This window comes from Anomalospiza imberbis, chromosome 12, assembly GCF_031753505.1.
Source record: "Anomalospiza imberbis isolate Cuckoo-Finch-1a 21T00152 chromosome 12, ASM3175350v1, whole genome shotgun sequence".
Classification (NCBI taxonomy): Eukaryota; Metazoa; Chordata; class Aves; order Passeriformes; family Viduidae; genus Anomalospiza; species Anomalospiza imberbis.
This window is the reverse complement of record NC_089692.1, coordinates 15,474,458-15,501,925: the sequence shown is the minus strand read 5'-3', so window position 1 is coordinate 15,501,925 and position 27,468 is coordinate 15,474,458. Positions and strand designations below refer to the sequence as shown.

At 44.0% G+C, this 27,468-nt stretch overlaps 1 protein-coding gene across 1 annotated transcript in view; it reads left to right on the top strand.

Moving 5' to 3' along the window:
- The window catches only part of MAF (MAF bZIP transcription factor), a 185,950-nt gene that overhangs the window by 157,383 nt on the left and 1,099 nt on the right, over positions 1-27,468 (top strand). The window lies entirely within an intron of this gene.

Genomic DNA, 27,468 nt, shown 5'->3' with positions numbered 1-27,468 from the left:
CTTTGTTGTCTTAATGGAGACTGAAATGTGTAGAGTTTGGCTTTTGCTTTTTTTATTCATCAGCTGAATAAAAAAACCAAGCAGACAAAGCATTTGTAGTGCAAGAGTGGAGTGCAAATCCCTCCCTGTAAGCTGAACAAAAAAGCTCATTAAGAGGAGGTGGGATTTCCTGGTCACAGCTTTTAACTAAAGGGCAAAGGTCTCCTGTTAAGTACCATACAGTCTAAACAGGGCTGCGTAAAATTATGGGGAGGGGGGGAGACTCAAATATTTGTCCTTAATTCTCAAGTTAGTTTATCCTAAGTGGCAACCAGGGAAGTGTTGGGAATGATTAAATGGCTGCATTGAGGCTAGAAATTGCTGCTACTTGCTTTTGTAGCTGGACTTGTTGCAGTTGAGTGATGTCGCCCATCAGTGCATTGTGTGCACAGTAAAACAGTCGAGCAGTGACAGATAGACTGAAACTCAGAGCTACTCCATCACCGCTGAAGGATCCTGCTCACTGGGAATTGAGAATGAGCACAAGCCACGCACGTTGCCCAGGAACAGCTGCTTTCACTCCAGCCCAGCTCCTCAGCTGTCCAGGGCAAGCAGCAACTAGTAAATAAGCTTTATCTCTGATCTCACTGGGGAGGAGAGCCAAACAAAACACAAGCAAAATAAATAATTTGCCAAAATGCTCTACTGATAGGCCTAGATGCTCAGCTTGTAAAGTTCCCAGCCAACAGCACTCCACATCAAGTGAGAGGATGATTTGCAAGAAGAGCCCAAGGTAGCAATGCTGGGCTCCAGCTGGGAATGTGCACAAAGTGCCCAGATAAAGGCACTGAGACCACAACTTGGTCTACCCCCCCATGGCTGCTGGAGCAGGGCAGAACCTGGAATGTGGGGACTGGTTTGCAAATGCTGCCTCTGACATGCAAATCCTCCCACGAAAAAAGATGAGGAAAGGTGGTCCCAGTGGTATGGCTGAGGGTGAGAGCAGCGAGGGACTGAGGAAGAGTGAGCATCCTTTGGGAAACAATAAGATGGTGGCCAAAGGGCTTGGTCCAGTTTGAGTGTTTCCCTTCTGTGCCTGGCCGGGCCCTGAGCACAGACTCTTCAGCACAAGGTCCCTGTCACGTAGGCAGGGCTTCACCAGCAGGAAGATGCTTTGCAGCATCTCTCACCCAGCCAGGGAAGAACAGGCAGAATCAGCTTTTATAACAGGCACCTTGCCCAAATTTGTTCAGTTCCGCACTTTGCAACCCCACTCTGCCTGTCCACCCAAGGGCAGGTCCCTCCACCATCACTGCACCAAAGGGAGAGGGAGGAACATCCCCAGCATCTCCTCCCCACTCGTGTGTCTCTGTTTCCTCATGCGGTTTCACACCTCTGCTCACCGGAGCGCTACTCGCTGGGGCCTTGGGTTGCTGTTTCGTTGCTCTGTTGATCGGAAAAGACAACAGACAAATGCATGGCCATGTAGATGTGAAGGTTTAGAAGACTCAGTTCTGGTAACAGGTGTATTTTAGGCTGGAAAATAAAAGGAAATTTAGTTTGTGCAGGTTGTTATCACCAGCTGTAGAGTCAGCAAATTTTATGTATGGGTTCATCATAAGATTGAAATGATCGAGGCTTAATGTATGTTGTGAGTTCTAATTGAAAGCATTAATTAACATTAAAGCCAAATTTTTCCCATCACATGTTAAACAGAAGTCAGGGAGAAGCAGGTAGGCAGTGTGGATATCATTTGGCACTCTTTCTGAGAAACTGATCAGCATTTAGAGTCCAAGCCTCTGCAAAAACTCATTAATGGGCAATTAATTATTCTTTGCAATTTGTACCTGCACTTAACAATGCGCAGAGCAATAGAAGCTACATTAAACATTGGTAAAAAATAAAAATAAAATTAAACTCCGCCAAAGATAGTGGTTGTGCCAAACTTGAATGTAATGCTCTGTACTGATGTCAGCTCCCTGTTTACCAGGATAATGAAATCTATCCCAGGAAGGCCTAGAGGAACCTCAGCATGAAGTTTTGAACTGTCCCCTGTAATTGTTTCATTCTGAGGATGACTTTTGGTGCTTCTATTTTTGTTCATGTTCTGGTTTTAGTCATGAGCCAAGATGGTTGATGACAGGCAGGTACGAGCACTAACACCCTTGTACTCCGAGCATAACTGCTTTTAATAGGAGTAGCCCAGCATTGGGATATGGAGTATTGGACAAACAAGAAACTGCCAAATTAGAAAATTTTCTCATTCTAGAATTAAAAGATTTTTGCCTTTAAAAAAAAAATTGGTGTGGCTTTTAATCAAATCTGGTGCCTTTTTTTTTTCCTTCGGCTTCAGGTGGAAAAAAAAGGCAGAAACCTGAATGTCAAAGAGAAACTCAGAAGGTGAAATAACCTATGTGAACTGAAACCAGAAACAGCTCACACAAACCTGCTGAGAAGCAAAACTGCCTTTGCTTAGGCACAAACCAACTCATTGTCCTTTTTTTGTTTTATTTATTTATATCTTAGGAGCTTCAGGAAGCCCAAATCCTTGCAGTGCGTTGGTTACATGGAAGTCAGGTTACAAAGGAGAGAGGTGACTTGAGAGAAGGATATCCAGGAGAAACAGAGAGGTTGAAATGCAGCAGGAAAGTGGAGCAAATTGTGTATTATGCTGTTGTAAACAGGAGGAAGCTGAGAGTGGCTGGATGACCCAAGGGCAAACAGGATGTCTGTTAGGGTTGGGAAACAAACACGGGTCTCTTGTGTCACCCTGCTGAAAGTGACTTTTGAACCCAGGTACTCAAGAGAGGAGGTGTGGATATTGGAGCAGCAGGCCAGGTAGAGACAAGTGTTGGTACAACCAGCCCACCTGGGAAGTAGCACAGTTTTGATGTGAGCTAGTGAGACAACATGGATTTTTGAGGAGAAAGGTTTTGGTGAAAAGCCTCCAGGTCTTGGCAGCTAAATGAACCACACTGAAGGGGCAGCACGTACCTCCTGGCAGCGGGAAGGGGTGGATGAGAGCAAAGCAGCAGTGTAGAGTCTGGGAATGAACAGATGGATGGCAAGAACTCGGTGGTCTCCAAACCTTAAACTGAAGCTAAGGACTTCACACTTTGTGTCTTCTTTCTTGAAATAAGAACATGGAAATATCTGACCATCATTTATGGTCAGTATGGATCTGTTTATGGGCAATAGAACATCCAATAATCACAGAGGCATAGAATGATAGAAAGGTTTGGGATGGAAGGAACCCTAAAAATCACCTAGTTCTAAGTGCCCTGCCATGACCAGGGATGTCATCCACGAGACCAGGTTGCTCCAAGCCCTGTCCAAGTTGGCCTTAGACACTTCCAGGGATGGGGCATCCACAGCTTCTCTGGCCAACATGTGCCTGTGCCTCACCACCCTCACAGGGAACAATTTCACCCTGAAATCGAATCTAAATTTTTCCTCTATTAGTTTATAGCAATTTCCCCTTATCCTTTCACTTTCTGCCCATGTAAAAAGTCACTCTTCCTCATTTTTTATAACACCCTTTAGGTAAGGTCTCCCCATGATGAGTTGAAGGGATAGAGGAGCCAAAGAGCTTATTTGGCCATGCTTGACTATCGCCCAAGGAACTGAAGTTCACCAGTTTGGGCTGTTGCCTGATTCTCTCTAAGTGCAAGGGGCAGCAGGGCCTTTCATCTCTGATGTGTAGCACAGCAGGAGATGAACATTTGAACACCTTGCAGTGTTGTGAGCCGACATAGCTCAGGGGAAACCTAACCATGCAGTGCCAGTGATTCTTCTTAATAAATATGAATAATTCTGAAAACTAATTCACTGAATAAAGAAATCCAAGAAGATAGGCTGGATAATTTTTGGACATGAGAGAAAGTTCCTGATGGCTCCCTCAGGTAATAATGAAGGAGCGGCGATGATCAAAGGCTTTGCTGTCTTCTGGAGCCAGAGCCACTCATATCAACCTGCTGGAAAAACACAAAGCAAGCAATCAGAGATCCTTGAAAAAAAAATCATTTTTACAGCATTCAACTACTGCGTTATTTGTAAGAAAAGCAGTTTAAAAATTGGAAGAGGGAAAATATTTTGAAAATATTTTAGTTATTTATTAATTAATCATTATTTCACTAATGCCTGCCATCTTGACCTATAAGTTATTGACCATGCCCAGTGCATGCATGGGAACATTTGAATTTGTATCCACGCTGGTTTTATGGAAGAGGGCAGCAAAAAGCATATTACAAATAGAAACAACTTTCATCCTAACAAATATTTTTAAGCTGCAAGTAAATTCATCTTCTCAAGGAAACCAAACACTATTTTGCAAGGGACTTCTACAGAGAGTGTTTTCCACTACTTATGTGTTTTTGTCTTTAAACCAGAGGGATAACTTCAGATTTTTAGTTTTCTACTGGTGGCTTTATTGAGAGGTTTGCCATGGATAGACACCTGTGTGTTGGCCACATTCACCCATGCAGCTGCACATGTCCAGCTGTCACCTCCACCATTTCTGAGAGCACTCCCTCCCTGACTGGCTCACATCCCGGACGGGCATTCAGGGAGAGCCTGACCTGGTATTGGTGATCAATGTGGTTTCATGGAAGCTGCCTTTCTGCCTTACATTTTGGGGCTGCAGAGTGGGTCTGAGCAGCTGCTGAGGGCAGCATGTCTTCTCCTGCAAAGGCAAAATCTGAGGAGCTACAGAGGCACCTGCCAGCTGCTCCTCCTGGTAATGCTCACCCAAGAAAGCCAACATACACCTTTTTATTATGACCTTGCAGGGTAGGTCTTTATGATGACCCTTGAGGTTTTCCTCAGCTCTTGCTGAATAATTTTGGCATGTAGCTATTACACACAGGAGTCTGACTCTGTGATCACACTCCACTTTCCTATCAGCGCTGCTTCTTTCAGTACAGAATTCTCTTTCCCATCACCAAAGTACAGTAGCTTCTATCCTGTTTTGCCTGGTAGCAGTTTAGAAGAAAAAAAAAAAAAAAAAAAAACATGTAGCATCTTAGTGAAACTGCAGTGGCACGGGCTTTTAGCACTCAGTTAACCACCATCACAGATTTCCAGGTATACAAGGAAAGGAAAAAACACCTTGAACTTTGGTGTCTCGAAGGGACAAGGGGAAAGAAATGTTTATTCTAGGCTTCATTCTCATTCTTTCTTAAAAGTCTTCTCCAGTAAGCTCAAATTGTAGAGCTGATGAAGTGATTTTCTGTGCTGCAAGTATTATGGGTACCAGCTAATTTAGCTATCATGATAAATACCTGCTAGGAGCCTATTTTCTTGAGAGAGCAAAGAAGAAAGGAAACCTTTTCTGAAAATGGGTAGAAATAACTGTATTTTAGTTTGTATGGAAAATATTTTGAGGGAAAATAACCTCAGATAATGTGGGACAACATGGACTAAGGTGCTATTTAGGGAAAGGACACAAGATTCAACTTCTAAGACACGGACAAGGGAGGAGAGTGGCAATACTGTGTCCTTGTAAATCTGCCTGGTTGCTGGCACTTGGCTGCAGTAATTAGTGAAGCAGTTGTAAAAAACAGTATGATCTTACAGAAGAAACTATATTAAGCAGCACCAAGCTGCTTGCAGTGTCCTGGGCTACCTGTGGCCCAGATGGGCTGTACAGAGAGTCAGGGATTTGCCAGATATCAGAGACAGCTTCACCCAGCAGTAACTCCATAGTCCAAGGGGTACCAGGACGAGTGACAAGCCCAATGCCCAGCTGTCCTACCTGAGGTATGGGGGTCTCAGCTGGTTATACTCAGGATGGCAGGGCTGACTGGTCTTCTGTTAATTAGATATTGCAAGGCCAAGAGCTGGTCCTTTGTGTGATCTCACATTCCAACACTCCCCATTTACCTCCGAAGGTTTGTTATGGAGAGTTTTGATATGGCTCTGCCTGAAGGGTTCTCTCTTAAGAGTTAGGAATGGCAACTGCAGAATAAACAGGCAGTGCAAACCAGGAGAGAAATCTGATGGGGAAATTATTTTAATAATTTTTGTCCCTCTCCTATATGTATGAGGACAACAGGCATTGGAAATAGGCAGGGGGGCAAAAAGACAGCATGCCTTGACTCCTCATGAAGGTTTTTATTCTTTTATCCTTTTTATAATTTTTGAACGCCATTTAGGCAGAAAGAAGCCCATGTTTGGCCTCTTTTGCCCTAGGTAACAGTGTCCCTGTCCCTGAGCATGCTTAGTTCTCCTTACACCAGCCATGTGAAGACCCCAGACCTCTTGCCTGGCCTCTTTCTGACAGAAATGCCAGGCAGCTGAGCAGAAGGCTTTGCACAGCTCCCTCCTCAGCTCCCTCTACCACCACAGCAGAACCATTTATAGATCTGAATGAATATTATTATAAATTGCTATTCTGAAAATGGATGCGTAGAAAAAGAAAAGTTAACTCTTCAGCTGAGCTGCTGAATCACAAGTTTTTGCCTCAAGCATATTTTCACAGCCCCTGCAAAAACAGAGGCATTAATGGAAAGTCTGACACTGCATTAACTCCTGCTGTACCGGGAGTGGCTGCTGAGTTTAAAATGGTCACTGAGGGTTTCCTTCATCTTCATCACAAAGCCTCGTGCTTGGAAAACCACACATGACATTGGCATTGCAGGCTACTCCACTCCTTTTTCCATGACAAATTGCTGTTTTATATAACAGTGCCCCAGTGCCAGGCCCCATGCTTTTAGCAGCCCAGATGCCCACAAGCCCTTTTTGTGGTTCCCTTGTCTAGCTCAATTTAAACCCAGTGTGACTCTGGGTAAGAGAGGCATTTTGCAATCACCTACCACAAAGTGATAAGAGGCTGCTGCAGCAGATGACTTGTGTGCTTCCCCAAAGAAGCTCTTCACATTTAGGAAGGTCGGCCGTGTCATTTCTCTAATTTTCTAACCACAGAAATTTATATTTAGAAAAGAGCAAGGAAACTTCCCTTACCCTAAGCAATATTGCATAATGATGGAGGAGGGGGATTAATGCAAAGGTTTTTCGTTGAGCAGAATTCTGAGAGATTGGGAGCTGAAAAGCCTGAATAATTACTTATTTCAAATATGCAAAGCCAGGGCTTTCTGTGTGTTTCAGATCCATTCAGGTCGGTGTTTGCTACAGTGGGTGCAATCCCTGAAGCATCCATGTCTTAGAATTTATTTCTGTGGTCAAGAGCCATGGCCTCTCCAGGATGCTCCTGCCCTGGGCCTTGGCATTTACCAGCACAGCCTCCTTCCTGCCCAAGCCCCTTCCAGTTCTGCCAACCACTCCTTCCCTTGCTATCCTCCCCAGCTCCTGCCCCTTGACAGGTTTTAAAGAGATTCAGGCATTGCTGTTATTATAGTTGCACTACTGGGCTCATGAGCCTGAAGTGTTTAGACACAAATGCCAAAAATACTAACAAAGAGTCCTCAGTGCCCTGGGGCTGCAGCCACAGCCAAGGGATGAGGTTCCAAGCCTCATTCTCCTGAGTGGGGAGAAGCTGAAGAGGGGGAATCCTCCTGTGCAGGGGGTGGGTGGCAGGTGAGGTGCAGTGTGGTGAGGACTTTGCACCAGCACTCTCCTCCCATGGGCTCGTGGCTGTGAGACATAAAAGAGCCTCGTGGCTGCTTTTGGAGCAGCGAGGTTGGTGTGAGATCACCCGGGGCTCTGCTGGGAACGGGCACTGCCCTGGGAGGGACTGTGGCTCTGCAGGGGCGCTGGGGAGCTCACACCACTGTCATTTCAAATAAAGAGGCCCTCAGCCTTCCTCAACACAGCAAGGTCATTTTGGCCCCTTTTCAACATTTTCTGTCAGCTCCTTCCTCAGGGATCTTGCTTTCCTCATGGAGTGTCCATCAGCTTGGGTGTGGAGAATATACTGGGTGGTAGCTACCGACCAGCTGGGTGTTCAGCTATGTAATTAACCTCATCAGTCTGATCCTCTGGGCCTCTGATGCTTTGGGAAATGCAGCTGAAGCTCTCTGAAAGCCCTGATTTCAGCACACACACAGAACCAATGAGGTTCCCTCCTGTCTCTCGATGGTGTTTCCTCTAGTAAAAGGAAAGTTCTTACCATGGTGCTCATCCAAATCTGAGAAACTCTTGTTTGGTGAAAGGCTGTGGCAATTAACAGCCACAAATACTCAGACATGGTTGTACTGGACTCATGGTGGCTGGGAATTTAGAGGAAATATATGGTGATTAGTCCTGGTTGGGAATTGAACCATCTTTGTGTCAAGAAAATTAAAATGGTTTGGAAGCTATCTATTTTGCCTGGCCTGGCTCAGGGTATGAAGCAATCGTTGGAGCAAAACAGACACAGATAGTTGTGTTCATCAAACCTTTAGGAAAGGATGTTACCACTGCCTTGCACAACAGCCCCAAAAAAAGTTGGTTTGGGAATGACTAATTGCAGCAGTGGGAGTGTGATACATGAAAGCAGAGACTTGGATTGGGAGCACTGTTCCAGTCCTTTCTGATGGAAGTTTGAATTTTAACAGTAATATTGTCATCTCATTTTCAAACAAGATTCTGGAAAAATACTGTGAAACTTTTCTATTTGGAAGCGTAACTTTCTGACAGTAACTCAGCAGTGGTTTGTCCCTGTGCACAGCCAATGGATCAAAAGTTCAATTTCTGCATAGTCTATTACTTGCATACTCAATAAAATAGGATGCACGAATGGCTTAGCCTTTTTTTCCCTTTTTTCCCCACTAAATGCAATTTTTCCCCTCAAAGATTACTGAAAATTACTTTTGCAAGTCAGTATGAAGGCTTATCAGTCCAGTGGTGTTCAGATCCCATATTAACTGCCTCACATTACTGTGAACAAGAACTGCTGTAGAAACCAATGGACTAGGAATGTGAAGTACATACTGCTGATGTATGTCCCTGCAGTAACCCTTTCCCAGCTTAGGTACTTGATAGACTCTTCTTCCACAAACAATTATGTCTTATTTTAAAAAATGCTGTATTGTAGAACTTAAACTTTCCTGATGCTTTGGGGCCATATCAGTCACAGATTTTGTGACTGATGAGCACAGAGAGCAAACACTCCCCACTAAGGAAACATGTAGAAAGATTGCTTTCACAGCATGCTCAAGGCATATTAAAAAAATTATGTTTCAGCACAAAAGGAAAAGAATTTAGCCTGTGCCTGTCAGGCTGCTTTAAATATTTTATTTTGCCTGTCTTCTGAATCAGTGCATCCCAGAAGAAGCCATCCCTTGGGGCTCAGCCCTTCAAGGGTATGGCATTCTTCAATCCCATTGATTTTAGTGGACCTTGAAGGCACTTAACACTTCATAGGCTCAGTCCCATCTTTTGGAAAGGTTACCCTGTGCATGCTCACCTATTACAGCTGCCAGGAGATCTTTGGTTTAGCTGACAAAGGGAAGGTAGGCAAGCTCACAGTAAAAACAAGAAGGTTTTTAATAAAGAAGCCACTCTTCCATGGGTTAAGTTACCAAAGGACAGGCTCTCCCATCCCATAAAGAATGTACACTCTACCTTATTTTCAAAAAAAAAAAAAAATGCTACAGGTTGTGAAAACTTTGTGGATTGCATGCAGGAACTGCAAAGCCCAAGTCTTCTGTCTGGAGGATAGATGTATGAAAGAGGTTGTGAACTGATAAAAACCCAAACACAAATGTTTCAAAAGAACATCAGGATTGAAAACTGAGGGGCTTAAATGCCTCAGCTTTGTTTTCTTGCAGGACTGTAAATGGTCTTTCTTGTGTGGGTCAGTCAGTGTTTGCATCATCACCAGTCAGAGGTTCTGTATTTCATGCAGGGCACACATAGCCACTCAATGGTTTTTTTTCATCCTTATCCCTCAACAAGTAGGCACAAACCTGACATAGAAAGGCTTCAAATGCTGCAATGCTCCATCCATGATGTGTTTCCTTTTCTGCTCTGCCCTCTCCCCATCACACATGGGCTCCACAGTCACTACTGAACACATTTCACATTCTGCAAGAGGAGAGATGATGAGAAGCCTGTAGAGATGAGGAAATGAGGCACAAAGCAGTGAAGGTCAAAAGTTTCCATTTACTTTTGGTGCCCAGCTTGAGACATCTCTGTCGTTTCTCAGAGCTTAGGTGCCCTTTGCAGGTGGCAAAGGGCAGAGTGTCCCTGGTGAACTCCTGCCTCGTGTCCCCAGGGCCAGAGTTCTGGGCTTGGCTGGTTCCACCCTCCACAGGGGCACTGTCTCTTGAGAATGACCACACAGAGCAAGAAAGCAGCTACAAAATGGCACAGCACCACCAAAATACCCCTGCTGTGTCCATGTGGCATAGTGTGCACAGTTCCTTAAACCATACAGAGCCAACCTTTACATGTCAGTCAATTCCCAGTCACCTCTGACTTGGTGGTCTCAGCCATCTGCTTCTGGCTTGCCATTTGCAAGGAGGGCACAGGGGTTTTGCCAGTGTGGCAAATGACGGATTGCTGGTGTGTCATCATGAAGGACACTCTCACCAGAAGGCAGAAGGCAGGACAAATGTCAGATACTTAGGAATAGCCAGGAATGGTGCAGTGGAAACACTGGGCAGAGGGCTTGGTTCTCCAGGAGCTCTCCTTTTCACAGAATCATAGAATAGTTTGAGTTAGGAGGGACCTTAAAGATCATCTCATTCCAACCCCTCAACCATAGGCTACTTTCATATATACACCTTTCACGAGATCAGGTTACTCAGAGCTTCATCCAACCTGGCCTTGAACACTTCCAGGGATGTGACAGCCACAGCTTCCCGGGACAACCTGTGCCAGGGTCTCCCCACCCTCACAGTAAATAATTTTTTCTTAATATCTAATCTAAAACTGCTCTCTTTCCATTTCAATTCATTCCCTCTCTCCCTGCCCCTGCCTCTAAGCTTAGAGGAAAACCAAGAGCTGCCAGATCTTCCACTTGATCTACAGAGTTATTAGGAGAGGAACTGAAAGCAAAACAAAACAAAACCCCCCAACTCATTTGGTTTATTCCTGATGTATATGCTGGGTTCCTGTTTAAAAGAAAAAAAAAAAAAAAAAAAAAAATGGAGAGGAATAAATAATTTTAACCTGTGCCCTGGCACAGGCAGTCATGAAAGTCAAAATGAATAGATGAAATGAATTCAGGGTGTTAGATGCAGTGATGCCAATCCTTTTGAGGAAAAGCACTGTTCCTTTTCCCTCCTCCTTCCACATCCTCCCAGGTACTTGGACATGGCCAGTCAGAAAACAACCAGAGCCAGACTGGATGAACTCCTGCAGTTCCCCTGGTCTTAAATTCGCCTGCCCAAATATCAGTTGGATAATGCTAGTTGCAGCCTGGACAAAAATACAAATAAGCCACGTGGAACAAGAGATTGTGTATGCAAATAAACCGGTCTGCAGAAGGTGCAAAACCAAAGACATGCTACTGACTGACAATAGTTTGCCTAAAATAAGAAGTAGGTCTGTCAATAGGCACTAGGAACATCTCATATATATTGCCTTCCCTCCATCCTGCAGAGCTTTTTAGGTGAGCAAGTGCTTGTCTCGCTCAGGCAATTTACGTAAGCGGAAGTGTGACAAACGGGGACAGTCCCTACCTTGAAGTAACAGGCCACAGAAGGGAAGTTTAGCAAAAACAGGAGTCATTAATAGTCATTCCATCTTGCTCAGTGAAGCTTAATTAAAGCACTGATATGTTTTTGACTGACCTTATTTTCATACCTGATAATCAGCAAGCTCATTATCATTTTTTAAGCTTGGTTTTGAATCTAGCTAATTAGCACTCTGTGGGTCAGCGTCTAAGTTTAAAAAAGACATAGAGGAAAACTCCAAGATCTGCATATTTTGGATGCTCCCTGCAAAGGTGAGTGGTCATCAGGTAACACCATCAGCACCAGGCTGCCCTGGCACTGATCTGAGGTGTTCTGAGGTGCTGGGTGAGCGCCAGCCATGCTGTGGGGACAGGACAGAGAGGAGTTTCCAACTTTGACAATCAGAGCCTCAAAAATGACTCAAACATCAGCTTCCTACAGCTGAAGCCTTTGAAGCTCTGATCTGTACCAAGCAGATCTGGAGAAGAGCAGGGCAGAGATTTCACACCTCCCCACTGCACTTGCAGGTGTATGTGGGAAATGAATGACAGGACAAGAAGAGCAGCAGCGGCATTTCCAGGAGGGAAACATGACCTTCTCTGTGTTCAATGAGAGGCTCAGCTGCTCACAGGACAGGCTTCAGCCCAGGTTGGATAAACTTTTCTCCTGTACCCAGCATCCTCCCACCAGTTGGCCCACCTTGACTTCTCCTGCTCTGAGCTTCCTCAAGGTCTCAGCCAGCAAAGCACTCAGTGGGAGAGGTCCAGGAAGGTCATGCTGCAATAAACACGAGCTCCTACCAAAGGAGATACAGCTGTGGGCTGGGGAGTGCAAAATCAGCGCCGTTAACTGGGATTTCCAACTAGAAAACTGTCAGGAGGAGATGTGGATAAGCAGTACCAGGCAAGAGTTGCAGTCCTTTCTCTCAGAGGAGGGCAAAGAGCCCCAACCACATTGGCCAGCAAGTGAGGAATGACAGTCTGGGCCACATGTGGTCCTCCTCTTGTGGTCATATCTGTGCTCAACATGCCCATGCAAAGCAAACTGCTTCCATCTTCAGCACTCAGGAATCAAAATGGCTTAAATACTGAGAAAACAAATAATTACAATACTTAGCACCTGCCTTGCACTTTGCACATTGACAGTGCTGCACAGCCATCAGCTAATGAACTGAATGAGGTGTTCAATTACACAATGATTGTTAACGCTCTGTTAAAATCTACAAAACTGAGCACCAAATGGTGGAGCTGCAATTTCAGCTGCCGGCTTGTAGGCACTTCCTTCATAATCACGGATGGTGCTTAGCAATACTTAAAACAATCTATTCCTCCTCTTCCACCAGCTTTTCCTGATGTTTGTGTGCAATGGCCTGTTCTTAAATGAGCCTCTCCCTTTCTGGGAGCTTGTAAATCTTGTGTTGTAAGACTCTGTACAGTGTATGTGAGGTATGCTAGGCAGGCTGTTGATATTCTTGGATGAAGGCTCTGTTTCAAGGCTTTGCCAAACCCATAATACACCCAGAAAAAAAAAAAAAAAAAAAAAAAATGAGGGGGGAGTTAAGTAGTACAAAAGAAGAAAAAAAGACCAGTCTGTAAAGTAACTAAATCATTCAACAAACTGTTTATATCTACCATAATAGAAATGTGACCAAGTCTTGATTTTTTTTTAAATTTAGTATTTGGCCAAACATTCTGCGCCTCCTTTACCATGCAGACACATAGGTATAACAGCCACATGATCAGCTGAAAAATGAATGGCTGAAGCATGTGATAAATTGCATTTGTTCTTCACCTTTAGCTGTTTCAGCCATATGTTGGCCCTCTCCTTTGCCCTGCATGCAGTGATCCATCGCTGTGGGGCTACCTCTCCTCCCTGCTTCTCCCTACAAGAGCTGTTTTGTGCCTTTCCAACAGCCAGCCTAAAATCTGCTCCTTCCTTTTCACGCCGGCAAGATGAGAGGAGCCCTCCTTCCCCAAAGACAGAAAATTCCCATTGCGGACGAGTCCTGCCCCACCGATTCCCTTTGCGTTGCAAGTGTTCCCAGAACCGAGCTTTTTTTCCTTACCTACCCAGGTCAGCCAGGGCTGTCCCCACCAGGAGAGCTTTAGTGGCCACATGGGCTCCAGGAGTTTCCTCAGCAGGAGCTCCCACAGCTGCCCAAATCCTGCCCATGTTGTCTGGAAGGGAGGAGCAGCACATCCACATAATGGATGAATTACACTGACGCACTTTCTCCAGATTTTGCTGTTTAAAGAAACTCACACTTCTGTCTCTACAAGCATCCTTTTATCCTGAATTGTATAACCATAGATTACAAAACTGTACAGAAGTGTAAGTTGCTGCTGTTTCCTTTCCCTCACCCAGTTTGCACTGAATTGACAACATTTCCCCCTTTCTTTTGCTCTGGTTGCAGAGCAGCCTGAGTACAAGGTCCTGGGGGGAAACATAACCTGCTCTATTTATGTGAAGCGGCTTTTTGATGCCTTGGGTGAGCGAGAGATCACAAGAGGAGGCTTGGTGCCTCCAGCCATCACAGTGGCAGCATGGGGACTGTCACCTGTCTCCTTTAAACCACCTTTATTCAGACCAGACATTGCATGTCACCCTGCACATGTCTGGTCTTTCTTTCTGGACATGGTGTGGATTTGTTAGATGGTGCTTCAGCAGATTTTACAGTTGTGGAAAGTAGCAGGATCTGCCAGGTTAGAGAAAAAGAAGATTCTAAACTTCTAAAGTTGAGCTACCAAATTTGAGAGCAGGTACAACAAAGTGCAAGTACCCCCTACCTCTCAGAGAGGCATTAGCAATGTTTATGTATTCCCATTTTTGCAGACTCTGAAGACACACAGAGCTGCAGTTGGACAGAGATATCTGCATGCATCAGAGCCCTGCAAGACCTCAAAATATTGCTGCTGTAGTGAAGTATTTCTGGCATTTGAAGTAAGAGACTGGGACAAAAAACTCCAGGGATCTAATTCTGGTCATGCTGGTGAATTATGGCGTGACTCTGAGCAGAGTTTACCTTGCCTTTCTGTGGGCATTCAGCTTGTGTGACTGCAAAGTGAGAGCCACAGGACCCAGGTGAGCTGGCAGGGATGAGGACTTCATCACCAGGTTTGATTTATAAATATAGCTCTGGAAAATCATTCATTAATTAGTTGAAATTGCATTAATATCATAATGGAAGTGATTTTTTTTTTCTTTTCCTTTGGACTGAGTGAATAAACAACTCTCTTACAAGACTCTTTTATAGAACAAAGCTATGGAAGCAGCAAAGACAGTACTTTTAATGAAATGTGTACATTTACTTGTAAAAATGCTCTACGGATGCATATGCTGGGTTAACAAAGAGCTGAAAAACTGTGTGATCAGCAAGCATACAACTCGCTCCTAATTAGGTGTATCTCGTTTAGGAAAACCCACTTGGCTGCCTGGGTTTTGTTTTGCGGGGTGCACAGGACAGGAGAGCAGGAGAAGGTGGTGGCTGTGCCGGAGGAGCAGCGAGAGCAGAGACAAAGCAAGTTTGGAGAAAAATCTCTCTCATCCTCTACCCCAGACATGCAGGCCAGACCTATTAGCATCTCTTCCAATAGACTGGGTTTTTTTTAACTTTTCCCTTCTCCATCTCAGAGTTTTTCACTGTCTGCTAGAGAGAAACCCCCTTGGGGGAGGGGTGTGTGATCAGGGACCCTGGACTGGGCTCCTGAATGCAAACACTGTGGGGCCAAAGTCCAGCCCTCTCTCCAGGTCAAGGCACCAACACATTTTTGATATAATTGGAGCAGCTTTAAGGAAAGCAGCCCTGCTCTTGGCACTCGTGACAAAATAGAGTGCAGCCAACCACACGTAAAGTAGCCCTTAAAAAAAGAAAAGTGGTCTTCATAAATGAAATTTTCTTGGCTATGATCATTAAAATAAATGGAAGCAAAGAGATTAATAATGAAGTAACCCAAGCAAATCAGACAACATAGTCTGTCTCCTATCCATTTCCATCTGAAGTTCATTTTGGCTCACGCATCTGAGTCTGAGTTTTCCTGATTGATGGATGATAGCTCACCTCCAGGTATTATTTGTTTTCTTCTTTTTACACTCAACTAGTTTTAGAAGGCATGGCTTTGGAAATACCCATTGTCTGAGCCCAAAAATATACAGGTGTTTTCTAAATTGATTTTTGTATACAGATGCTATTTCCATTTCATTTCGCTTGAAATCTGTACAGTTTTCTTGTTGGCTGTGACAAACAGCAAAATACCAAAGACAAAAAAAAAAAGAGAAAAAAGGAGTTAATGATAATTTTATACCTAGACTAAGAGATAAAAATAAAGGCATCAACTTATCCACCAAATTCAGTGTAAGACCATGATGAATACTGTGGCAGTAACCTGGAGAAGCGTCTTCCCCATGCTCAGCACATGAATCACCCCAGTCAGAGCCAACCCTCGCATGCCCGTGGTTAAGAACAGGCTGAAGCACTTTGCTCTGCAGTGTCAGCAGATGGTTTGCAGTCCTGCACCCCACTTCTTTGAAATCTGGAGGCTGGATCTGAAATCTGGATCATCCATGAGCCCTTTGCTGTGTTGAGCTGCAGTGCCCAGCCCGGCCCCTGCTGTTGGGGCAAGGAGAGGTGGCTGTCAGCAACCCCCTCCAAGGGTGGGAACTGGTCTGGGGCAGAAATATCCCCCTCTTGAGCATCTCCCAGCCCTGCTGCAAAAGGCTTCTGGTTTGGAGAGGGCTCCCTGCTCAGCCAAAGTGTGGGAAGGCACCCTGGGAGGTGACTCCTTGGCTGAATTCCTGCAGAAAGGATTGGACTAATGTGGCTGGGATCACACTGCTCCATTAAGGGCGTGGCAGGGATTACTGAGCCTTGTGCAGGAGTCTTTTTATTATTACATAACTCCAAATAAAATAAATAAATCATATCACTTATAGGCTACTCTGATAGGTGCAATGGAAAAAGCAAAGAGGGATGGATAACATCCCATTTTAGCCTAACAGCTGTACAGTTTCATGTTATATTTACACTGCTTGATATTTAGTTGCATCAGTGTCAAGATATTAAAATCATTTTTTAAAGATCAGTAATTAAACCTAGATTTCATTATTATTCAGAGCATACAAATGCACAGGCCTGTTGTATTAAACACAAGTATGAGACTGTTTGTAATTGTAGTCACACTAATTGCACGTTCTGACACATTATAGGGTAATGATGCTTGAAGTTACCAAACAGTTCAAAGATGAAAGGCCACGCAGTCAAAGATTTTAAAATAAAGCTCCTGATTTGTGAATTTATGGTAATGTACTAAATTTGATCTCTTCCCCTCATATAAATAGCTATATATAATTATATAATTATATAATAATTAGCTTGTAGTCCCACAGCAATTACAGAGTTATTCCATGGGTATCTGAGCCCTGACAGGGATGGTGATACCTGGCATTGCCCCCTGCCTCCCACTCTGCATCTCAAACTTTCCAGTAGTTGCACATGTGAAAATATCCTGAGTTTTTGTGTCCTTTTTGCTGTGGATTTTGCCAAGGCTCTACTTTTATCTCTGGCTGCTGGTTCTGTTTAATTGGTAGTTTGCAGATAATAGAAACACAGAGGAATGTTATTCATTCATCTTCAAAGAGCTGGAAGCAGAGTCTGGTGGGGCACCCAGGAAGCCTTGCAGAGGACTGAAATGGGAAGGCAGAGTTTTTATCACCTTCCTCATTCAGAAAAAGAGAGAGAGCAAGAAAGAGCGAGGCAGCCTGACCAGGAGCCAAAAAGAGATGATTATGTGGTTATCCAGAGGGATTCTTTCTATTACTTGAAAAATCAGAGTGCAGATTTAGAGAGACAGGTTGATGTGCTCAGGAAGATCAATGAATATGAGAGGGTCATTGATGGCATATGCTGGGGTTTAGAGGTAAGTGGCAGCTTTGGAGGCAGTGACAGGAGGAGGAAAGGAAAGAGCTGCTGGTCAGTGGCGTGTCCTGGGGCCTGCCCTGTTAAACAGAGTCCCCTCCCCAGGGAGAAGAGGTGGCACCGTGGCCTTTAAGAGCCAAGCTGAATGAGATTGCAGCCATAGGTGTCAAGGAGTGAAATTTTAAGAGCAAGCAAGTGCAATAGAAGCTCTGTTGGAGCTCAGGATGTGCTGCTGGTGGGAAATGGTGAAAGGGGCTCAGCAGTGCCTGCAAAACTCAGACAAAAAACTCACCTAACCAAACACTCTCAGTATCCCTCAGGGCGAGAGGTTTTCCAAGTGTAAATGTTTACCTGCATCGTTCTTTTATTAAAACACCTTGCAAACCCTTGTCATGAACAGTTTTAAGATGCTCTCCTATTCTCTGCAGCCCTTTTTTTCCTCCTGGTCTGTAGTTGCTTCAGTACACACACCCAGCCCATGGTCAGGCAGCAAAAGCCCTTGGTCCTGCTTTTCAGCAGAAAATCCATCTGTTACGCATTGATAGAGAGAACTGCTGAAGATACAACAACTAGAAATATTTTTCTTGGCAAGGAGGAAAAGTCTTGGAGAGAAAGCAAGTTAGGGACAATAAAGATAGCCAGGAACTCTGGAGCACTGACCTCCAGACGCATCCAGGGTCATCAGGGAAAGTATATCAAATGTTAACAGGAGCCAAAACTAATTTTTAGGAGGGCTGGAAGATATTCTTGCAAGTTCAGGCAACATTTTAAAGCAACAGTGGCAGTTTCTAACATTGTGGAGTTTGTGCCTGTTTATTTCACCTACTGTCTTTTACAGAGGCATTCATATTTCCAAAATCTAGAAAGCTGAACTCATTGATTCTTAACTTAAGGCAATCAACAAACCAAAAAAAATTCTTTTTCAAATGGTTGGTGTTGTACAGGAGTTTCTGTCTGTATTTTATATATGTGTGAGATATAGAGATATAGGTAAACATATATATGCACATATATGTAACCATATGTTCATAGACTGTGTTTGGGAACATTGATCTATACAAAAGATGCCATTAACTTCACATTCAGGAGTAAGGGCATCCATGTGAACAACTGATCTGGGATTGAGAAAATATTTGACTATTGTAAAGTGCCAGACCAGGGGACTGATATAAAAATTAGAAGGGTTTCAAAAACCAGGAGACTCATCTAAAAATAAGGAAATTAAATGTAATCAGATTATTCAGATGGAACTGTTGTATTTCATTCTAAGTACAGTAAATATATGGATTACTAAGCCAATAAGACCAGTGAGGCAAAGACTGGCTTGTGCTCTGGAAAAAAAAAAAAGAATTTTATAATTTTTTTGTAATTTCTACTTGTTCATGGACATAAAACAAATATTTAGCTGACTGACTGACCAATTTTTCAGTAAAAGTTTGAAGTGCAGTTCAATTGATCATCATGGATGGTTTTTTTACTCCCTGATTTATTTTGAAGACAAATTGCTGTAGTTATTTTCTCTGTTTGTTAAAGTCTGCCCGTTTCAAGTGCTCAATATGCAATTTACACAGTGAAATAATAAGCTCTTGTAGTGACTTCTATAATGTTCTAAGCCCTGCTGAGCTCTCCCTGTCACTCATTCCAGAGGTGCAGGAGCTCTGGGATGAGCATGGTTGGTGCCTTCAATTGGCTCTTCAGGGCTTGAGTGTGAGCACCAGTCTGTGCATTGGCATTTCTAGCTGTTGTTGGGCACTTCAGCTCTTCAACAAACAGGTCACCATCTTTGTTTTGACTTTTGGTGGGGCTTGCCAGCCTCGTACAGAGCAGGCACAGATGAGAGGAAGGCAATAGTTCATAGAAAGTTGCTGCCAAGAATATCTGGGCACCAGGTCAGGGAAGTGGTGGTGTGACCCACAGCTTTGTCCTCACTTCTTGCTCTGCTGACCTGGAGAAGGACCAGGGGAAATGGTGCCTTAGGGATTCCTCCTGTACCTCAGCCACCCGTGGACACTGCCTGATGTTCTTTGACTCTGGGTGAAGAGGGGTTTGCCCTGGAAACTGCCAACTATGACCCATGGAAAGGGATGACATACTCAGCTGAGGTGCTCTTTTAGTTTATCCAACAGGGGAATGGACAGGATTCAGCTTTTACTTGTGCAAATGAAGGTGGGAAATCCAGGATAAGTGTGAACCCGTCAGGATGGTTCTGGAAGAAAAGGTGCTGGAAAAGGGATTAAAGAAAGCTGTCCTCTGGTTCATATACCATGGTGTGATGATGCATTCACGAGTGTGAAAATGTTGGTGAGGGGATGCAGACTGACCTTTGTGGGCACTGACACGTAGCAAAGTGGCTGCAGAGCAGCCTTGTCTGTTCACCAGCTCAGACCAAAGCCACGAGTGCAGAGGCAAAGGCAGAGCACATGGGACTCTCTGCATTGCCTGTATTTACACAAAGAAATTTCACTTCAGTTAAAGCTTCCTTGGGAATACGTGGGAGGTGGGGGGAGCTCTTCAGCAGAGGATGCTGTCTCAGCCTTATATAAATACCTGTAGAATTGCTCAAATAGTTCATTAGTAGCTTATGAGTTTGTGTGCCTGCATTCCTCACTAGCTCTAATTGCAAGGATGTTGATTTCTACTGCATCCGAGTGAACAGATTCTCTGCTCTATTGCACCATTAAATGAGGTGTTACTGTGCTTGACTCGAGCTGAAAAGGATCCCTTCCCACTTAGTAAAGAGACCAGCTAGGGCTGACCTAGCTGGGGACAGATTTCCTTCCAAATCACAGAGAAGTACTCCTGAATATGAGATGTTAATTGTGGCAGGAATTAAGGATTAAACAGTCATGGCTTCAGGTTACTAGTGGGAACTGAAATCAGGATTACAAAGGAAACTGGGCCATGCCCTCACAATGCTATTACCCCAGTTCTTGAATCTAAGAAACCTTAGAAACTCATCCTCAGTGACCAATAAAAACTAGTCTAAATTGTGCTTACTGAGGCCTGAGGAAAAGAGTCATAATTGTGCAGACATAGTTTGGACACCTTTCAAGGCAAAAGATAACACCAAGGGCAAAAGAGTGAAATTCAGCCCTGATTCACACCCTCTACAACCTTTTTAGGGCCAAAGCTCCAGCACAGGCCACAGCTCCATCTCTTGCCTGGGAGAGTCAGAGCCCACACCAGAGCCAGCAGCTTGCACCTCGAGTCCCTGAGGAGAGAGCAAACACCTTGCAAGAGCATTTCTCTTTGGGCAGAGGCACACAGAGCCCCTGTGTGAGCTCAGCCTCCAGCCCGGAGCACTTGATCACCTCGATGCCCCACAGCACCTCCTGAAGGGCTCAGAGTGAGGGCAGCGACCCCACTCCACATTCTTGGGGGAGATGCTCACATGGGCTAAATGTTGATGATGGCCCCAAACTCTATTCCTAACCCCAGAATACAAAGCTAGGGAGATGAATAGGGGGGAAAAAAAGAAATTCTGTGGATTAAATTTATGACAGAGTAGCACATACTTAATAACCAATTAAAGCCAAGATTTATTGGGAGCTAAATTACATTTGTATTATAAATAGAACTAGAATATACTGTTACAGAATAAAAGCAAAACATTTTAGCATTTAATATTGTAAAAGACAAAGCAATCTAATGGACCCTAAATGTTAATGGGTGAAAAGATTTACACTTTAATTGCATTTTCAAGTCATCTTATTTTACTGTGCTCTTTTTTATATGTACATAGAAATCAACAGTGTGCTGCAACATTATACTTAGTAGCACCAAGACTGACTTAAGGAAACTTATTATTATAGGCAAGATCAGTTTATTATGTATAAATCCTTGCAAACATTTTAATTGAAATGAGCAGTGGACTTTCACTGACCTTGGCTGCATGTGTATGAGACCTTCATAGCAAATTAAGCTGGTGAAAAGTGTGTGTGAGATGCCAAGAAGGGAGGGAGTGTTAACAAGACAATTTCTCTATATAAAGCCAACAAATAAACTGTATTAGATACAGGGGTTTGCTTTATGGCAGCAAAAACTAAAAAATCCCAAAAAATCCAACAACCCTAGCAAATGTTGAAACTTGAAATTACATCTGATTGCATTATCAATTAATAATTTATATTTACTAAAGTGTTATCAGCTACACACCAAATTCGGGCCAGCATCTGAGGCTGGTATTTTAGGACTGCTTTCATAGCATATAGAAATGCTACAAACTTCCCAGAAACCGATTTCTGTGCTCATAAAATTTCTCTTCCAGTTTGCGTTATTGCTTCAAGATTCATCAGCTGAGTTACAGTTATGGCTGAATCTAACTCATATTACATTTGAAAAAATAAATGTGCACTAAAAGTAATTAAAGCATGTTGGTTCATGAATAATACACCATTTTACTACTATTTGCAGAGTATAATGAGACAAGCTACTAAATTGACAATGAATGCTCTATTATGTGATTGCCAACTGTTTTATAAGATATTGAACATATTCATTTATTCTATCATCATGTGCATTATCAAGCTATTGCTTTTTAATAAATTAATTTCTCCTGTGTCTCCAGAGCCTCGCTTTGAAATCTGGCTGAGGGCATAAATGGAATTAATTCTGCGGTCTGGTTTGAGTCGCGGCGTTGGTGCCTCGCAAGCCCCGCAGCTGGCAGCGGGCGCGGAGGGGATTTCTCCGGGTGGCCGCGGCGGAGGGGCTTAATTGCCACGGCAAGGAATGGCTTTTAATAGCCAGCCGACAGAAAGAGTCGCCTCTGCAGGGCACGGCTCTCTGACAGCTCCTGTTTATCAGGGGCTCTCCTTGCCAGACATCCCCGGTCCCCGGCCCTTCACCCCCAGCCTCCAGCCCGCCCTAAATTGACCCTTTAATTGCTCGACTGCCTAAACCCGGTGACACCGGCCGCTGACTGTAAAGCAGCACTTAATCCCTGGCTGGGTGATAGTGTCATTAGGAAAGCAATGTGATTGCGGGGAAGAATCTCCCATGCCGGCTGCGGGCTGGCTTGGAAGGGAGGATTATCCCTGAGCCCCGGGCTGGGGCTGGAGCAGCGCGGAAGGTCCGCGCAGCCCTGATGCTGCCGAGCTGCTCGGCTCGGTGGTAAACAACTTCTAATTGCGGCTGTTGACAGGACTCACTGTGTGTAACTAACCTTGCTGCAATGTTATTATTTCTGAAGGGAGCCTTTCTCCATATTTTTAACAATAAGTCTGACAGGTGTCATATTAAAAACAGGGCTTAATTCTAATGCAACTATTCCCATCTGCCTTTCCCTTCTCATTTTTGTGCCTCTGTAATGCATGAATTTCTCCTGCTCATAAAGATTAAAGGAACAGCTTTGCTGGAAGGAAAATACTGTTTTGTTTGTAGTCCAGGTACATTTGAGGTGGTCTCAGTACCGACTACCTTTCTCCTCTCTTCTCCAGCCATGTCGGCTCGATGCTGGGAGAAAAGAGAGGGAGAGAAATAAAGCTTTCCCTGGGATGAGAGGCAATTCAGGATCCATTCAAGTGAAATTTCAGGCTTCCTTTGAGCTGTGACCCGCAGCCACCGTCCGGGCACTCGGTGGCTGCACGGCCTGTGATGCATGGCTGACTGCTGTCCACCAGAGACCCAGCCCAGGCCAGCAGTTCACTTACAAGTTTACACTGGATTTAAGTCAAAATGCTAAAAACGCTGGTGTTCAATCACTGCTAACTGTGTGCTCGGCAGACAGCTCCCAGCAGACCCCGTGCTTGTAAAATCCAATACGCCACGTAAAGAAAGGGTTTACAGAGGTGCAAAGGGTTTAGAAGACTTTTCTTGTCTCCATCCCGACTGATTGTATTTTTGTGATGCTGCTTTCCAGGTGCTGGGACTGCTTCAGCCTCGTCCCACCCAATACAGGCAGAGGGCTGCACTCAGAGACGCATTCCCCATTCCTATAACCTTCCCTCCTGTGTCCTGCTCTTCCTCTCAGGCTGCCTGCAGAAGGCAAAGTCCATTTTAAAGCCATCAGTTCCATGCTGATGTGATGATCAGTCAGGACCAGGGTGGCTCCCCTGCACTTGCTTCTCTCTCCTCCCTTTGCAAAAAGCTTACACGTTCCACCAGCATCACACACACTCCTCAGTCCTGGCTGAGAACATTACAAAGCTGCTAAAACTGCTGCTGTTAAAGGCTAGCCCAAGGAAAAGGGTACCTTCTTTGCCAGGAGGGATCATAGAAATACAGTGTACAAAGCCCCTAATTTATCTTGTGCTCACCTATCTGCAGGCACTGCACCAGACCTTTGTAAGGCTTCCGTATGAACAACAGGCACGGTGCAGATCAATCTCAAAATGTTGTGTAATGTTCAGTTTTTACAACAGTTCTTTCAGAAGAGTGAAGATAAGCGGTCCAGATAGTCTCACCAGGCATTTGGTGATCTGTTCTGTACCCCCTTAAGGTTAATGATTTTCTGGGACTCAAAAAAAAAATATTATTTCTTCCTCTCTTTTTTATTTTTTCCCCCCTGCATAAGCAACTGCCCAGCAAATTGATAAGAGCCCTTTTTAATTAGCTAGTGAAGTTGTATGGGTAATGTTCCATATAAAAGGTCTATAAAACACAGCAGAATTAATAAAATGACTGCTTCTCATTTAATTCAGGTCCTCCAAAGGGATCCATATGTCTTGCTTTGGTCTGTTTGTAGTACTTCTCTCCACCACCCAGCCACGAATTGATTAAAATCACATTCCTCACTTAAAACTGGAGCCCAGTTGGTAAGAGATACTGGCTAGTAATTAAGGTCTGTGCACAGACACATGAACCCCCATTAAAAAAACGGTACCAAAAGGAATCATTGTGCATCGCTTGGATTATATGCAAACACAGCTCATGTTGACAGCTACCTCTGGATGACTCCATCAGTACACACTTTATCTCCAGCTGTCCAAGTAATTTTCCCAGGATTTCGCCCCTCTTTTTCACTCCTCTCCACACAGATGGATTAGAGCAACAAACGGTTTACATGCTGCACATCATTAGCTATCCTCCCTCACTACCCAGCAGATAACAACTGGGCTCTATCATCAGGACATTCATAACACCTTGACACTTTTACAACTATGCTGTTCTCTGCCAGAGCAATCTTCTCTTTTAAAGCATGAAGCTAATTCACAAAACACCCCTTGGAAAGTACTCTGCAAACGCAACAGGGGTGGGGGAGAGAAGAAAAAAGCACAGCCCAGAAAAGGCATCTAGTAAATAACATAGTTAGCAGTGTAGGGGAAAAAAAAACAAACTCAAGAGAAAAGCAGCACATTCTTTCTCTCCAAGATACCTTTCTATTTTCCCGTTTCCTCTATCCCACAGTAAAAGGCACCAGCAAACAGCCACCCATCTGTCTGCTCTATGTCAGTGCTTCCAGCACCGTGTCCCTCAGGCACCTCCCAAGCCTGGCATCAGCCTGTGCAGGTCCCTGGTGATGGCTCAGCTGCTTCCCTGGGCATGGGTCTCACCCAGGACCCTCTTTGCAAAGGGACCAGTTGAAGGCTTCAGTCAGTCATGCATTTACTGGGTATTACTATTGGCTATTCTAGCTTTCCTAAACTGCCTCCAGTCTCAGGGAATCTTGACTCTAAGACCTGTTAATAAAACAACATTTTCCCTCCGTAAGCTGGGACCCTCCTTCAGAGCCCACTCACGCTCAGACATGGGCTTATATTTAGAATAAAATACAAACCCACATCAGCTACTGCGTGGAAGGAAATAGAATTTAGCAGCATTTTCCAAGCTTCTCAGCATGCCCCCTGACGCCCCAACCATACATTTTAATGTATAGTACACGCTTGTTTAAAAAAGAAATACATAAGGAGAAAGAGTAATTACCGTAGCTTAAATTCTGCCCGATAAGAAGGGCTTGCACCGTCTGAGCAGCTGTTCCACTGCCATTCAGATTATGAAAATATAATCCTAGGGAACCTTGTCAAGATAAATACAGAGCATGAAATGTATAGGCAATTTTTCCCCAGCCACATATAATGATCAATTCCAAAGCCACAAGTGATACCAAAGGACAAAATAAGATCTGTCTAGACTTTCTCACTTACAAGATATTGATCATTCCAATGGTAAACTGGTTAGTATAAGTGTGTTTGGCTTGAAAGGTCATGAGCTTAACACCTGACAAGGAGTTATTCAACCTTGATATAAGTCAAATTATTGCAGGGTTGCTGGAAACACTTCTCTAATAAAAAGCCCTACCTGGTCTGATCTGAGATTTGTCTCCCAGATGTCAAAAGAAAAAGCAGGAAGGAAAAATAAAAGAAGTCAAGATTTGGCATGGGTTTCTTCTGGTTCACCTCTACCTGATTTGGCAAGCAGAGGTCCCAGCAGTCAGTGACTGTCTGGGCAGAACAATGGACAGCAGTGGAAGCTGCCACAGATTGAAAAGGCACCTCCATTCCCCTAAAAGCTTCTGGCTCTCCAACCCCAGAAAGGGAGTTTGCTCTCTCACCTACACGGACTTGAAGCTACAGGGCACCAATATAGGCTCAAAAAAATCACCATTAAAATGGGAAACGTTGACTTTGGAAGGAAAGCAGGGGGGAAAGGGCCGGACAACGCCCTGCAGCGTGTGGGTGGGAAATGCTCCGGCATCGCCTGCCAGCACCTCCCCTTCCCAAAGCCCTGCGGACCTGAGCCTGCATCAGACACAGCCCTAACCCAGCCTCCTCCTTTTTCATGGGCATAACTAGCAAGTGCTTATTAGGACTATTAGGAGCTTGATGTGAATTTGCTGGATCTTTTCCAAGAACTATAAATACCCGATCTATTTTGCTTTATTCAGTTCTTTTTGTTTTGCTGATATGATACTAGTTAAGGTTAATGGGGTTTGCTTTAATGTTAGACACAGGATCACTTAACTACCTTTAATGAACACTGGAGTCAATGCATTGTGGAGTAATTCACACAGACATTGCCTCAGGTAAATCAACTGGAAAAATGTAAGCCAGTCAAATAAATAAATCTGACCGGCTGTAAATGTGCCAAATTTTACACCAAAATATATTTGAAAGCCAATGACTTAGGCACATCTAGGATATTAAAATGGAGGGGTTGGAGTCTGTTTCTTTTCAATTGCTTTTCCTTTTTTAATGTTCCCTGCACATCCCTCCTGTGCTGAAACCAAACTGAGATTGCAAGAAAAATTATTTTCACAAGTGTTTCTAATAGAAGCGAGGGCTCTACAGCTTGGTGGGATTTATTTTTTTTTTTTTTCATTTGGAAAAAGCCTTTTTTTTATACTAGCTATCTCAACATTGGAGAGTCAGAGACAAAGAGGAGAAAAGAGAGTGGAAGAAAGAAATGGAGAGAGAAAAAAATGAAGGAGAGGAAAAAAGGGAAACAGAGAATGACAGAGTGAAATAAAAAGTAAGAAAGAAAGAAAGAAACAGGGAGCAAGTAATTTTTTCTGCACTGGAGAAAATTATGACAGTGAAATTCTAGACAGAGAAATACACAGGTGTCAGTAAATAATAACCAGAACTAAAAACCAGAGGAACCCAAACAACTCAGTGAAGTTAGGGGTTAGCTTACCTCATACTAGTGCAAAACTAAAACTATGCTAACATTAAAAGTGCTCCTACCTTGTAACACTAAAATAGGGAGTGGGGTACAGAGGAAAAACACACAGACATTCTTTGAAGGAAGGCAGGCAATATCCCTAAATACTGAATTCTTATGGAAGCGAACAATATTTCAGCAATAAGGAATGACAGGGGGTTCATTATAGGCTATTAATGTTTGCCTAAATGGAGCAGAAGGCCCAGGCCTTCAGGGGAGTGCAGAGCTCCCAGCATCACTTAATTAGTGCCTCTTCTGAACCCAGCAATGCCAAGCTCCAGTGCAAAGCTCTGCGGTCCTACACTGCCTGTGTCATACCAGAGTAATTCTGTCTGGCTGGGAAAGGGAAAAATAATGTGTGTGTGAGGGCAGTTGCACAGGTGACAGGAGTTAATCACTTTTTCTCCCCAGTTAAACTCCAGA